This window comes from Carassius carassius, chromosome 9 (assembly GCF_963082965.1).
Source record: "Carassius carassius chromosome 9, fCarCar2.1, whole genome shotgun sequence".
Lineage (NCBI taxonomy): Eukaryota > Metazoa > Chordata > Actinopteri > Cypriniformes > Cyprinidae > Carassius > Carassius carassius.
In genome coordinates this window covers 577,420-592,500 of record NC_081763.1, presented here as the reverse complement: position 1 = coordinate 592,500, position 15,081 = coordinate 577,420, and the positions used below count along the sequence as shown (strand labels likewise).

Sequence of the window (15,081 nt, the reverse complement as noted above, 5' to 3'; positions counted from 1 at the left end):
TGCTGCTGCATTTTGGACTAGCTGTAGTTTGTTTACTAAGCGTGCAGAACAACCACCCAATAAAGCATTACAATAATCTAACCTTGAGGTCATAAATGCGTGGATTAACATTTCTGCATTTGACATTGAGAGCATAGGCCGTAATTTAGATATATTTTTGAGATGGAAAAATGCAGTTTTACAAATGCTAGAAACGTGGCTTTCTAAGGAAAGATTGCGATCAAGTAGCACACCTAGGTTCCTAACTGATGATGAAGAATTGACAGAGCAACCATCAAGTCTTAGACAGTGTTCTAGGTTATTACAAGCAGAGTTTTTAGGCCCTATAATTAACACCTCTGTTTTTTCAGAATTTAGCAGTAAGAAATTACTCGTCATCCAGTTTTTTATATCGACTATGCAATCCATTAGTTTTTCAAATTGGTGTGTTTCACCGGGCTGCGAAGAAATATAGAGCTGAGTATCATCAGCATAACAGTGAAAGCTAACACCATGTTTCCTGATGATATCTCCCAAGGGTAACATATAAAGCGTGAAGAGTAGCGGCCCTAGTACTGAGCCTTGAGGTACTCCATACTGCACTTGTGATCGATAGGATACATCTTCATTCACTGCTACGAACTGATGGCGGTCATATAAGTACGATTTAAACCATGCTAATGCACTTCCACTGATGCCAACAAAGTATTCAAGTCTATGCAAAAGAATGTTGTGGTCAATTGTGTCAAACGCAGCACTAAGATCCAATAAAACTAATAGAGAGATACACCCACGATCAGATGATAAGAGCAGATCATTTGTAACTCTAAGAAGAGCAGTCTCAGTACTATGATACGGTCTAAATCCTGACTGGAAATCCTCACATATACCATTTTTCTCTAAGAAGGAATATAATTGTGTGGATACCACCTTTTCTAGTATCTTGGACAGAAAAGGGAGATTCGAGATTGGTCTATAATTAACTAGTTCTTTGGGGTCAAGTTGTGGTTTTTTGATGAGAGGCTTAATAACAGCCAGTTTGAAGGTTTTGGGGACATGTCCTAATGACAATGAGGAATTAATAATAGTCAGAAGAGGATCTATGACTTCTGGAAGCACCTCTTTCAGGAGCTTAGATGGTATAGGGTCTAACATACATGTTGTTGGTTTAGATGATTTAACAAGTTTATACAATTCTTCCTCTCCTATAGTAGAGAATGAGTGGAACTGTTCCTCAGGGGGTCTATAGTGCACTGTCTGATGTGATACTGTAGCTGACGGCTGAATGGTTGCAATTTTATCTCTAATAGTATCGATTTTAGAAGTAAAGTAGTTCATAAAGTCATTACTGCTGTGGTGTTGGGAAATGTCAACACTTGTTGAGGCTTTATTTTTCGTTAATTTAGCCACTGTATTGAATAAATACCTGGGGTTATGTTTGTTTTCTTCTAAAAGAGAAGAAAAGTAATCGGATCTAGCAGTTTTTAATGCTTTTCTGTAGGATATGTTACTTTCCCGCCAAGCAATACGAAATACCTCTAGTTTTGTTTTCCTCCAGCTGCGCTCCATTTTTCGGGCTGCTCTCTTTAGGGTGCGAGTATGCTCATTATACCATGGTGTAAAACTGTTTTCCTTAACCTTCCTTAAGCGTAAAGGAGCAACTTTATTTAAAGTGCTAGAAAAGAGAGAGTCCATAGTTTCTGTTACATCATCAAGTTGTTCTGAGGTTTTGGATATGCTAAAGAATTTGGTTACATCAGGAAGATAACTTAAAAAGCAGTCTTTTGTGTTAGAAGTTATGGTTCTTCCATACTTGTAACAATAAGTAGAATTTACAATTTTGGCTATATGAATTTTGCAAAGAACTAAATAATGATCTGAGATATCATCACTTGGCTGAATAATTTCAACACCATCAACATCAATTCCATGTGACAGTATTAAATCTAGAGTATGATTTCGACAATGAGTAGGTCCTGAAACGTGTTGTCTAACACCAATAGAGTTCAGAATGTCTATAAATGCTGATCCCAATGCATCGTTTTCATTATCAACATGGATATTAAAATCACCAACTATTAAAACTTTATCTGCAGCCAGAACTAACTCGGATGTAAAATCACCAAACTCTTTAATAAAGTCTGTATGGTGCCCTGGTGGCCTGTATACAGTAGCCAGTACAAACATAACAGGGGATTTATCATTAACATTTGTTTCTTTGGATAATGTTATATGAAGTACCATTACTTCAAACGAGTTATACTTGTAGCCTGCCCTCTGAGAAATCCTGAAAACGTTGTTATAAATTGAAGCAACACCTCCACCTTTGCCTTTTAGACGGGGCTCATGTTTATAACAGTAATCTTGGGGGGTGGACTCATTTAAAATAATGTAATCATCAGGTTTTAGCCAGGTTTCTGTCAAACAGAGTACATCTATATTATGATCAGTGATCATATTATTTACAAAAAGTGTTTTCGTAGAAAGGGATCTGATATTCAATAAGCCAAGCTTTATCATTTGTTTATCCATATTGCTTCTGTTTTTTATTTGTTGAACCTCAATTAAATTGTTAATCTTAGCTTGGTTTGGACGTTTTTTGTATTTTCTAGTTCGGGGAACAGACACAGTCTCTATAGTGTGATATCTAGGTGAAGAAGTCTCTATGTGCTGAGAATTAACTGACCTCTGTGACGGGAGGCAGCTAGCAGACGGTCGGTTTAGCCAGTCTGTCTGCTTCCTGACCTGGGCCCCAGTTAGTCAAGTATAAACACTAAGACTATTTGCCATATTTCTAGAGAGAAGAGTGGCGCCACCCCAGGAGGGATGAAGACCATCTCTTTTAAACAGGTCAGGTCTGCCCCAAAAGCTCGTCCAATTGTCTATGAAACCTATGTTATTCTGTGGGCACCACTTAGACATCCAGCCATTGAGTGATGACAATCTGCTATGCATCTCATCACCACGGTAAGCAGGGAGGGGACCAGAGCATATTACAGTGTCTGACATCGTGCTTGCAAGTTCACACACCTCTTTAATGTTATTTTTAGTGATCTCCGACTGGCGAAGTCGAACATCATTAGCGCCGGCATGAATAACAATCTTACTGTATTTACGTTTAGCATTAGCCAGCACTTTTAAATTTGCCAAGATGTCAGGCGCTCTGGCTCCCGGTAAACATTTGACTATGGTGGCTGGTGTCTCTATATTCACGTTCCGTACAATAGAATCACCAATAACTAGAGCACTTTCATCAGGTTTCTCAGTGGGTGCATCACTGAGTGGGGAGAACCTGTTTAATGTTTTGATCGGAACAGAAGAGCGGTGTTTTGACCCACGACTACGCTGCCTCACCGTCACCCAGTTGCCCTGCTGCTGGGGCTCTGTTTCCGGAACCAAACAATGTACAGGAATCCCTGAGCTAGACGCATCCAAAGCCGTATCTAGAGCCCTAACATTCTTACTGTCCTCAATTAAAGTTTGGATGCGTGTCTCTAATTCTGAAATCTTCTCTGTCAGCCTAACTATTTCCCTGCATTTATCACATGTGAATCCCTCATCAGCGACAGAGATAGATAAACTGTACATGTGGCAAGAGGTGCAAGAAACAATGATAGGAGAAGCCATTACTCACCGTGCTTGATGAAAATTCTTACTGCGGTTGTTTGATGAACTTGTGAAAAACTGGAGCGAGGGAGAGAAGAAAAAAAAAAAAAACAGCGATAGGTTTGAATGAAAACGCTAATGACAAGCTAACGAGTGCTAACGCTTTGCAGGTGTACTGCACTCACAGAAATAAAATAAAAGTGAACGATCAAAGTTAATCTGATAAGATTGATCGATAATATCAGAAATATGGTGTGAATTAAGTTATATTTTACCACTTTAAAAAAAACAGAGAGAGATATTAAGATAAAGATTCTAGAGAAAAAAATAAAATAAAAACAGCTACACGGAGCTACAATTTGCTACAGAAGGCCAACAGGAAGTAGAGAAAAAACCTAATATCTAATATTATCTAATAGGCCTGGTTAGTACTTTTGGAAATTTTCACTAATTGTCCAATAATCTTGCAAAAAAAAAAAAAAAAAAGAGTCAATGCCCGATCTCAGAATGTAAGCAGGTTTGGGCCAGGTTAGTACTTTTGGATTTTTTCAGTAATTATCTAATAGGCCTGGATAGTTCTTTTGGGAATACCAGGTGCTGTAAGCTTTTGGGTTTCCTTCCCTACTTATATAATGCACTGGCGATTATAGTGGCTGATCTTTAAATAGCCCTCTCGTTGCAGCCTCCTTCGCTTACGGCCATACCAACCTGGCTATGCCCGATCTCAACTGATCTCCAAATCTAAGCAGGTTTGGGCCAGGTTAGTACTTTTGGATTTTTTCAGTAATTATCTAATAGGCCTGGTTAGTTCTTTAGGAAATTTTCACTAATTGTCCAATAATCTTGCAAAAAAAAAAAAAAAAAAAAAAGAGTCAATGCCCGATCTCAGAATGTAAGCAGGTTTGGGCCAGGTTAGTACTTTTGGATTTTTTCAGTAATTATCTAATAGGCCTGGTTAGTACTTTTGGAAATTTTCACTTATTGTCCAATAATCTTGCAAAAAAAAAAAAAGAATCAATGCCTGATCTCAGAATGTAAGCAGGTTTGGGCCAGGTTAGTACTTTTGGATTTTTTCAGTAATTATCTAATAGGCCTGGTTAGTATTTTTGGAAATTTTCACTAATTGTCCAATAATCTTGCAAAAAAAAAAAAAAAAGAGTCAATGCCCGATCTCAGAATGTAAGCAGGTTTGGGCCAGGTTAGTACTTTTGGATTTTTTCAGTAATTATCTAATAGGCCTGGTTAGTACTTTTGGAAATTTTCCAATGAGTGGAACTGTTCCTCAGGGGGTCTATAGTGCACTGTCTGATGTGATACTGTAGCTGACGGCTGAATGGTTGCAATTTTATCTCTAATAGTATCGATTTTAGAAGTAAAGTAGTTCATAAAGTCATTACTGCTGTGGTGTTGGGAAATGTCAACACTTGTTGAGGCTTTATTTTTCGTTAATTTAGCCACTGTATTGAATAAATACCTGGGGTTATGTTTGTTTTCTTCTAAAAGAGAAGAAAAGTAATCGAATCTAGCAGTTTTTAATGCTTTTCTGTAGGATATGTTACTTTCCCGCCAAGCAATACGAAATACCTCTAGTTTTGTTTTCCTCCAGCTGCGCTCCATTTTTCGGGCTGCTCTCTTTAGGGTGCGAGTATGCTCATTATACCATGGTGTAAAACTGTTTTCCTTAACCTTCCTTAAGCGTAAAGGAGCAACTTTATTTAAAGTGCTAGAAAAGAGAGAGTCCATAGTTTCTGTTACATCATCAAGTTGTTCTGAGGTTTTGGATATGCTAAAGAATTTGGTTACATCAGGAAGATAACTTAAAAAGCAGTCTTTTGTGTTAGAAGTTATGGTTCTTCCATACTTGTAACAATAAGTAGAATTTACAATTTTGGCTATATGAATTTTGCAAAGAACTAAATAATGATCTGAGATATCATCACTTGGCTGAATAATTTCAACACCATCAACATCAATTCCATGTGACAGTATTAAATCTAGAGTATGATTTCGACAATGAGTAGGTCCTGAAACGTGTTGTCTAACACCAATAGAGTTCAGAATGTCTATAAATGCTGATCCCAATGCATCGTTTTCATTATCAACATGGATATTAAAATCACCAACTATTAAAACTTTATCTGCAGCCAGAACTAACTCGGATGTAAAATCACCAAACTCTTTAATAAAGTCTGTATGGTGCCCTGGTGGCCTGTATACAGTAGCCAGTACAAACATAACAGGGGATTTATCATTAACATTTGTTTCTTTGGATAATGTTATATGAAGTACCATTACTTCAAACGAGTTATACTTGTAGCCTGCCCTCTGAGAAATCCTGAAAACGTTGTTATAAATTGAAGCAACACCTCCACCTTTGCCTTTTAGACGGGGCTCATGTTTATAACAGTAATCTTGGGGGGTGGACTCATTTAAAATAATGTAATCATCAGGTTTTAGCCAGGTTTCTGTCAAACAGAGTACATCTATATTATGATCAGTGATCATATTATTTACAAAAAGTGTTTTCGTAGAAAGGGATCTGATATTCAATAAGCCAAGCTTTATCATTTGTTTATCCATATTGCTTCTGTTTTTTATTTGTTGAACCTCAATTAAATTGTTAATCTTAGCTTGGTTTGGACGTTTTTTGTATTTTCTAGTTCGGGGAACAGACACAGTCTCTATAGTGTGATATCTAGGTGAAGAAGTCTCTATGTGCTGAGAATTAACTGACCTCTGTGACGGGAGGCAGCTAGCAGACGGTCGGTTTAGCCAGTCTGTCTGCTTCCTTCCTGGGCCCCAGTTAGTCAAGTATAAACACTAAGACTATTTGCCATATTTCTAGAGAGAAGAGTGGCGCCACCCCAGGAGGGATGAAGACCATCTCTTTTAAACAGGTCAGGTCTGCCCCAAAAGCTCGTCCAATTGTCTATGAAACCTATGTTATTCTGTGGGCACCACTTAGACATCCAGCCATTGAGTGATGACAATCTGCTATGCATCTCATCACCACGGTAAGCAGGGAGGGGACCAGAGCATATTACAGTGTCTGACATCATGCTTGCAAGTTCACACACCTCTTTAATGTTATTTTTAGTGATCTCCGACTGGCGAAGTCGAACATCATTAGCGCCGGCATGAATAACAATCTTACTGTATTTACGTTTAGCATTAGCCAGCACTTTTAAATTTGCCAAGATGTCAGGCGCTCTGGCTCCCGGTAAACATTTGACTATGGTGGCTGGTGTCTCTATATTCACGTTCCGTACAATAGAATCACCAATAACTAGAGCACTTTCATCAGGTTTCTCAGTGGGTGCATCACTGAGTGGGGAGAACCTGTTTAATGTTTTGATCGGAACAGAAGAGCGGTGTTTTGACCCACGACTACGCTGCCTCACCGTCACCCAGTTGCCCTGCTGCTGGGGCTCTGTTTCCGGAACCAAACAATGTACAGGAATCCCTGAGCTAGACGCATCCAAAGCCGTATCTAGAGCCCTAACATTCTTACTGTCCTCAATTAAAGTTTGGATGCGTGTCTCTAATTCTGAAATCTTCTCTGTCAGCCTAACTATTTCCCTGCATTTATCACATGTGAATCCCTCATCAGCGACAGAGATAGATAAACTGTACATGTGGCAAGAGGTGCAAGAAACAATGATAGGAGAAGCCATTACTCACCGTGCTTGATGAAAATTCTTACTGCGGTTGTTTGATGAACTTGTGAAAAACTGGAGCGAGGGAGAGAAGAAAAAAAAAAAAAACAGCGATAGGTTCGAATGAAAACGCTAATGACAAGCTAACGAGTGCTAACGCTTTGCAGGTGTACTGCACTCACGGAAATAAAATAAAAGTGAACGATCAAAGTTAATCTGATAAGATTGATCGATAATATCAGAAATATGGTGTGAATTAAGTTATATTTTACCACTTTAAAAAAAACAGAGAGAGATATTAAGATAAAGATTCTAGAGAAAAAAATAAAATAAAAACAGCTACACGGAGCTACAATTTGCTACAGAAGGCCAACAGGAAGTAGAGAAAAAACCTAATATCTAATATTATCTAATAGGCCTGGTTAGTACTTTTGGAAATTTTCACTAATTGTCCAATAATCTTGCAAAAAAAAAAAAAAAAAAAGAGTCAATGCCCGATCTCAGAATGTAAGCAGGTTTGGGCCAGGTTAGTACAGGTGCTGTAAGCTTTTGGGTTTCCTTCCCTACTTATATAATGCACTGGCGATTATAGTGGCTGATCTTTAAATAGCCCTCTCTTTGCAGCCTCCTTCGCTTACGGCCATACCAGCCTGGCTATGCCCGATCTCAACTGATCTCCAAATCTAAGCAGGTTTGGGCCAGGTTAGTACTTTTGGATTTTTTCAGTAATTATCTAATAGGCCTGGTTAGTTCTTTAGGAAATTTTCACTAATTGTCCAATAATCTTGCAAAAAAAAAAAAAAAAAAAAAAGAGTCAATGCCCGATCTCAGAATGTAAGCAGGTTTGGGCCAGGTTAGTACTTTTGGATTTTTTCAGTAATTATCTAATAGGCCTGGTTAGTACTTTTGGAAATTTTCACTTATTGTCCAATAATCTTGCAAAAAAAAAAAAAGAATCAATGCCTGATCTCAGAATGTAAGCAGGTTTGGGCCAGGTTAGTACTTTTGGATTTTTTCAGTAATTATCTAATAGGCCTGGTTAGTATTTTTGGAAATTTTCACTAATTGTCCAATAATCTTGCAAAAAAAAAAAAAAAAGAGTCAATGCCCGATCTCAGAATGTAAGCAGGTTTGGGCCAGGTTAGTACTTTTGGATTTTTTCAGTAATTATCTAATAGGCCTGGTTAGTACTTTTGGAAATTTTCACTAATTGTCCAATAATCTTGCAAAAAAAAACCATACCAACCTGAGGGCGCTAGAGAGCTACAGGAAGTGTTGGCTGCAGTTGGGAGAGGAAGGCTCTCCTCCATTTTGATTTTTCTGTCAGTGTTTGTTTTGTGAGTTGTTTTTGGACTTTAGTTTATTTTTTGTGTTTTTTTCAGTTTTAAACCACCTAACAGCAGCATCTTGCTGGCTGGAGGGTGGTTAATTTTTTGTTTGATTTTTGTACAATGGACGGATTATTGGCAAACGACACTGGACTGGCTGGAGAGACACGCATGGCAAACGACACTGGAATGGCTGGAGAGACACGTATGGCAAACGAAACTGGACTGGCTGGAGAGACATGTATGGCAAACGACACTGGACTGCTTGGAGAGACACGTATGGCAAATGACCCTGGACTGGCTGGAGAGACACGCATGGCAAATGACCCTGGAGTGGAGTATCGACAACGAGCAGGACACGGTAAAAAACAAGATGCAAGAGATAAAATTGGTGAAAGGAAATACTTAAAGGAGGCAACTGTGATTGTGAATGTCGAGAACGTAAATGAGGTGAGAGCTGTGGATATTATTAAAGTGGTGACGGAAAAATGTGGATATGGTAAAATTTTAGCACTAAGGCCAAGACAAGGAAAGGAATATGAACTGACAATGGAGAAAGAAGAAACATGTGATGAACTGACTGAGGGATTGTTAATTAAAGGAGTTAACTGTGAGATAAAGAAACTGCAAAATAGAGATTATGTTGTTTCCTTCATGCACCTGCCCGTCTACCTTGATGATAAAGACATTTTTAGAAAATTGGAGGGATGGGGAGTTAATCCCATTTCAAAATTAAAAAGAAGATGCTACCCGGGCACTGAAATAGAGGATGGAACAAGGTTTTTAAAAGTGAGATTCCCCAAGGAGGTGGCATCATTGCCCTACAGCACAAAGCTGGAAACAGCAGAAGGGCCGCAGTACTTTAGGGTGATGCACAGCCACCAGGTGAAGACCTGTAAGCTGTGCATGAGCCCGGATCATCTGCTCAAAGAATGCCCTGAATTTAAGTGTCACAAGTGCGAGGAAAGGGGACATTTCGCAAGGGATTGCAATGCGGTCAGATGCCCGGAGTGTCAAAAGATTTTAAACAAGTGTGAGTGTTGGATGGAGGGAGAGGAAGGAGGTCTGGAGCATCGGGTGGACGGACAGGTGCATGAAGGAAACACTGAAGAGGAAGGAGATATTGATGAAGGACAAGGGGATGAAGGATTATCACAAAAGGAAACAGAAGGAGGAACAGGCAACCAAGAGGAAGAAGAAGAAGGAAAAAAGAATGATATGGATGAGGAACAAACAGCAGAACAGAATACCCAATGGACAGAAATGGAAATATCGGACAGTTTTAAAAATCTTTTGGATAATGTGGAGAGGGATGGACAGGGAATGTATGATCAAAACAAAGAAATGGACAGTGAAGAAGAAACAAGGATGGACAACATGGGAAAAGACAGAGGGGAGAGAGGACAAAGTAGAAGAAGAACATTAAAGGTAAAACCAAATGTGGCAAATGCAAGAAAAAAGTTAATGACAAGGGGCCGAGTAAAAAGTGTAAACAGATATGAAGTGTTAAGAGGGCTGGAGGGAGAAGATGGAAAATAATGGTTTTTATGTATTTATTTTTATTTATTTTAATGGTTTTAAGTTGTGTTACTTTTAATGCAAGGGGATTGATGGACATGGGTAAATTTGAAAAGGTGAAAGAAATGTGTAAAGGAGAGGATGTGATTTTATTACAAGAAACTAACTGGAGGGAAGAGTACATGACTGAAATAAGGAAAAGGTGGAGCGGAGAGATTTTATATAACAATGGTGATGGGAGGCTTGGAAGAGGAGTTGCGATTTTAATAAAAGAAAACTGTGGGGTATCATGTAAAACAATATATAATGACGTAGATGGGAAATGTATTGCGGTTGAAATGGAGTATGAGGAGAAAAAAGTTATTGTAGTTAATATTCATGCACCGACTGTAGAGAATGAAAAGAAGGAATATTTTAATGTATTAAGAGATTTTTTAAAAAAGCATAAAGAAGTTATTATGATGGGTGATTTTAATACCGTTTTCAGTAAATTAGAAATGGGTGAGGGAATGGTTTTTAAAAATGATAAAGGAAGAAAAGAACTGAAACTATTAATGGAAGAAAATAATATGATTGATGTATGGAGAGAAAGAAATGAAAAAAAGAAAGAATATTCAAGGAGGCAATTAGTAGGGAATTTTATGTGTAAGACAAGGATTGATTTTATTTTGTGTACAAGGAACATTGAAGGATATATCGGTAACATTAAATATGAAGAATCAAGCTTAAGTGACCATAAACCAATTTTTTTGCGAGTAGACTGGAGTTCATTGAAAAGAGGGCCGGGTGTATGGGTGTTAAATGTAGAGGTTTTGAAGAATGAGGAGTATGTTTTAAGTATTAAAGAAATTATTGAAAAAGAAAAGGAGAATGAAATGTACAGTGAAGATAAAAGGATATGGTGGGAAAATGTTAAATATTTAGTTAAAAAATTCACAATAAAGTATTGCAAATTAATACAGATATGTAAGAGGAAGAAGGAGAGAGAAATAAGAGAAAAATTGGAAAAGGAATTAAATGAGAATGGGAAAGATATACAAAAAATAAAAGAATTGGAGGGAATATTGAAAGAAATGGAAGAGAAAAAATATGAAGGAGCAAGACTAAGAAGTAAAGCTAAATATACTGTGGAGGGAGAAAAATGTACAAAATTTTTCTTTGATCTAGAAAAAATACGAGGGAAAGCTGGAATGATTAAAGAAATAAGAGGAAAAAATGGTGTAGTGGTGGAAACAAATGAGGAAATATTAAAAGAAGTAAAAGCATATTATGAGAACCTGTTTAGTACTGAGGGGTTGAAGGAAGAAGAGAAATTGGAGTTACTTAAGCAAATAAAAAAAACAGTAGGAGAAGTAGACAAAAAAGAGTGTGATGAAGAGATAAGAGAAGAAGAGATAAAAAGAGCAATAAGTGAATTAAACAAAAATAAAAGTCCAGGTATAGATGGTTTGGGGAGTGAATTTTATATTGTTTTTAAAGATTTTTTAACCAGTATTTTAAAAGAAGTATATGAAGAGATCTTTAAAAAAGAAGAAATGAATCAGAGAATGGGGATGGGATTATTAAAGTTGATATACAAAAGAAAAGGAGATAAAGTAGACTTAAAAAATTATAGACCAATTACAATGTTGAATACAGATCTGAAAATTTTAACAAAAGTTCTAGCCAACAGATTGAAAGAGGTAATGCCAACCATAATTGAAACAAATCAAGTGTATGGAGTTAAAGGGAAAGATATAGCGGACACAACTTTAAGTATAATAGATAGAATAAGATATATGAAAGAAAAAAACAAAAAAGGATATGTTATTAGTTTGGATTTCGAAAAGGCTTTTGATAGAGTGGAGCATGAATATTTATTTGGAATTTTAAGAAGGTACGGGTTTGGGGAAAATTTTATCAAGTGGATTACAATTTTATATAGGGGAGCAATAACAAGAATACAGTGTAATGGTTTTTTAACTGAATGTTTTAAAATTACTAGATCAATAAGACAAGGATGTCCATTATCAGCGCTTTTATATTCTTTAGTTGCAGAACCATTGGGATTAGCTATTAAAATAGACGAAGACATAAGAGGGATAAACATTGAAGGAAGTGGGGGAAATGAAAAAATATTTCAATATGCAGATGATACGACAATAATAGTTAAAGATATAGAGAGTGTTAATAAAGTAATGGAAGTAGTACAGATGTTTTGTAGGGGATCAGGAGGTAAGATAAATGAAGAAAAAACTATATATATGAGATTTGGAGGAGTGACTGTTTTAACAGAGTATTTTCATTTTAAAGAAACAAAAGAAATAAGGATTTTAGGTGTTCTAATGGGAAAAGAAGAAAGGAATGTTAAAGAAAAAATGTGGGAAGAAATAGTAGGAGGTATTGAAAGAAGGTTAAATTTTTGGAAATTGAGGACATTAAGTTTAAAAGGGAAGGTTTTAATTTTAAATGTGTTAATGGTGTCAAAGTTGTGGTATGTTTTATATGTGACTGCTATGCCAATGTGGGTGGAGACAAGGTTGAAAAAATGTTTTTTAGATTTTTTATGGAATAGTAAACCGTCAAGAATTGCATATAGTACATTAATAGGAGAAATAGGGAAAGGAGGGATGGGATTAATTGATGTTTAACAGAGAAAAAATAGCTTAAGAATTAAAATAGTAAAAAAATATCTAGATGATGGTCACAAAACTGCATGGAAAAAGACAATGGAATATTTTTTAAACAAATGTGGAGATTTTAACATGGGGGATGGGATTTTATGGATGAAAACAAAGAATTGGATGACAGAGTGCTTACCAGAGTTTTATAGGGAAATGTTTAGTGCCTGGGGAAAATTTTTAGATAGACTTGAGTATGATCCACATGGGAGAGAAAACATTTTAAATCAACCTCTGTTTTTAAACCAAAACATTTTAAAACAAGACAAAGGAATTTTTTTAAAGAAATGGATGGAAGTGGGGATAACAAGAGTGAGAGATGTTTTGTATGAATTTAAAGAAGGGTTTTTACCAACACAATTTATTGTAGATGCAATGGAGGAGGCAAAAGAGGATTACAGTGAACAAGTAATAAAAAATAAATATGAAATCATTAAAAATGCAATACCTAAAGAGTGGATAAAAAGAATAGAAAGTATGGAAGGAGAGCCAAAAGAGAAATGTATTCATGTGAAATTAGGGGGAAAACTGTATGATTTTAAGGAATGTACTGTGAAAATGATTTATTGTGCTTTTAGAGATGATGTTTTTAAAGAGCCGATTGCAAATGGTTACTGGGTGCAGAAATTCAAAGATTTAAAAAAAGAGTGTATATGGAGAAACATGACGGGGAAATGTGTGGAAACAAAATTGGAATGTTTGGAGTATTTTATAAGGCATAAAGTGGTTTTTACTGATGTTATTTTAAATAAAATAGGAATGGAAGAAAATGCTCTGTGTAAAGTGTGCCAGGAAGAGGAAGAGGGGATTTTACATATGTTTTTACATTGTAGAGAGCTAGAGGACTTTTTAAGGAAATGTAAATGTTTAATTAAAGATGTGACTGAGGAGTGGGATGAAAATGTAATGGAATGGAACAGAGTTGTGATGTTTGGTTGGAAAAAAAAGTTTCAAAACAAAAGTTTCATTAATCTGTGTGTAATGCTAATGAAAAGTGCAATATGGGACAGAAGAACTGTGGCTAAAAAGGAAAAAATTGTGTTGGATGTTTGGAGGATGTTTAAAAGAAAAACAGAATTATATACTGAAAGACTGTATGTGTACTTTAAAGGTGTAAATATGTTAGACTCTTTTTATGATGTTTTTACCCCAAAAGTTTATTGTGTTTTAAATGATTTAATGTGGAAGCTGCCAGGAAGTGAAGGAGATTTTTAAATTATCTATGTAAGGGAAAGATGTGTAATGTAGGGATGTGTAAAGACAATGTTCTGTATTTTCTGTTGATTGCGTTTAATCTATTGTATTTTATTGATTGAAATTTCTTAATAAAAAAAAAAAAAAAAAAGGCTATGCCCGATCTCGTCTGATCTCGGAAGCTAAGCAGGTTTGGGCCTGGTTAGTACTTGGATGGGAGACCGCCTGGGAATACCAGGTGCTGTAAGCTTTTGGGTTTCCTTCCCTACTTATATAAAGCACTGGCGATTATAGTGGCTGATCTTTAAATAGCCCTCTCTTTGCAGCCTCCTTCGCTTATGGCCATACACTCCTGGCTATGCCCGATCTCAACTGATCTCCAAATCTAAGCAGGTTTGGGCCAGGTTAGTACTTTTGGATTTTTTCAGTAATTATCTAATAGGCCTGGTTAGTACTTTTGGAAATTTTCACTAATTGTCCAATAATCTTGCAAAAAAAAAAAAAAAAAAGAGTCAATGCCCGATCTCAGAATGTAAGCAGGTTTGGGCCAGGTTAGTACTTTTGGATTTTTTCAGTAATTATCTAATAGGCCTGGTTAGTACTTTTGGGAATACCAGGTGCTGTAAGCTTTTGGGTTTCCTTCCCTACTTATATAATGCACTGGCGATTATAGTGGCTGATCTTTAAATAGCCCTCTCTTTGCAGCCTCCTTCGCTTACGGCCATACCAACCTGGCTATGCCCGATCTCGTCTGATCTCGGAAGCTAAGCAGGTTTGGGCCTGGTTAGTACTTGGATGGGAGACCGCCTGGGAATACCAGGTGCTGTAAGCTTTTGGGTTTCCTTCCCTACTTATATAAAGCACTGGCGATTATAGTGGCTGATCTTTAAATAGCCCTCTCTTTGCAGCCTCCTTCGCTTATGGCCATACACTCCTGGCTATGCCCGATCTCAACTGATCTTCAAATCTAAGCAAGTTTGGGCCAGGTTAGTACTTTTGGATTTTTTCAGTAATTATCTAATAGGCCTGGTTAGTACTTTTGGAAATTTTCACTAATTGTCCAATAATCTTGCAAAAAAAAAAAAAAGAGTCAATGCCCGATCTCAGAATGTAAGCAGGTTTGGGCCAGGTTAGTACTTT

The 15,081-nt window shown here is 36.8% G+C and overlaps 1 non-coding gene across 1 annotated transcript; it reads left to right on the top strand.

Moving 5' to 3' along the window:
- The first annotated feature begins 14,654 nt into the window (after positions 1-14,654).
- Positions 14,655-14,773, top strand: LOC132149873 (5S ribosomal RNA). The gene has a single exon (XR_009435133.1). It is a non-coding gene; the product is annotated as a 5S ribosomal RNA (ribosomal RNA).
- Positions 14,774-15,081: the final 308 nt, after the last annotated feature.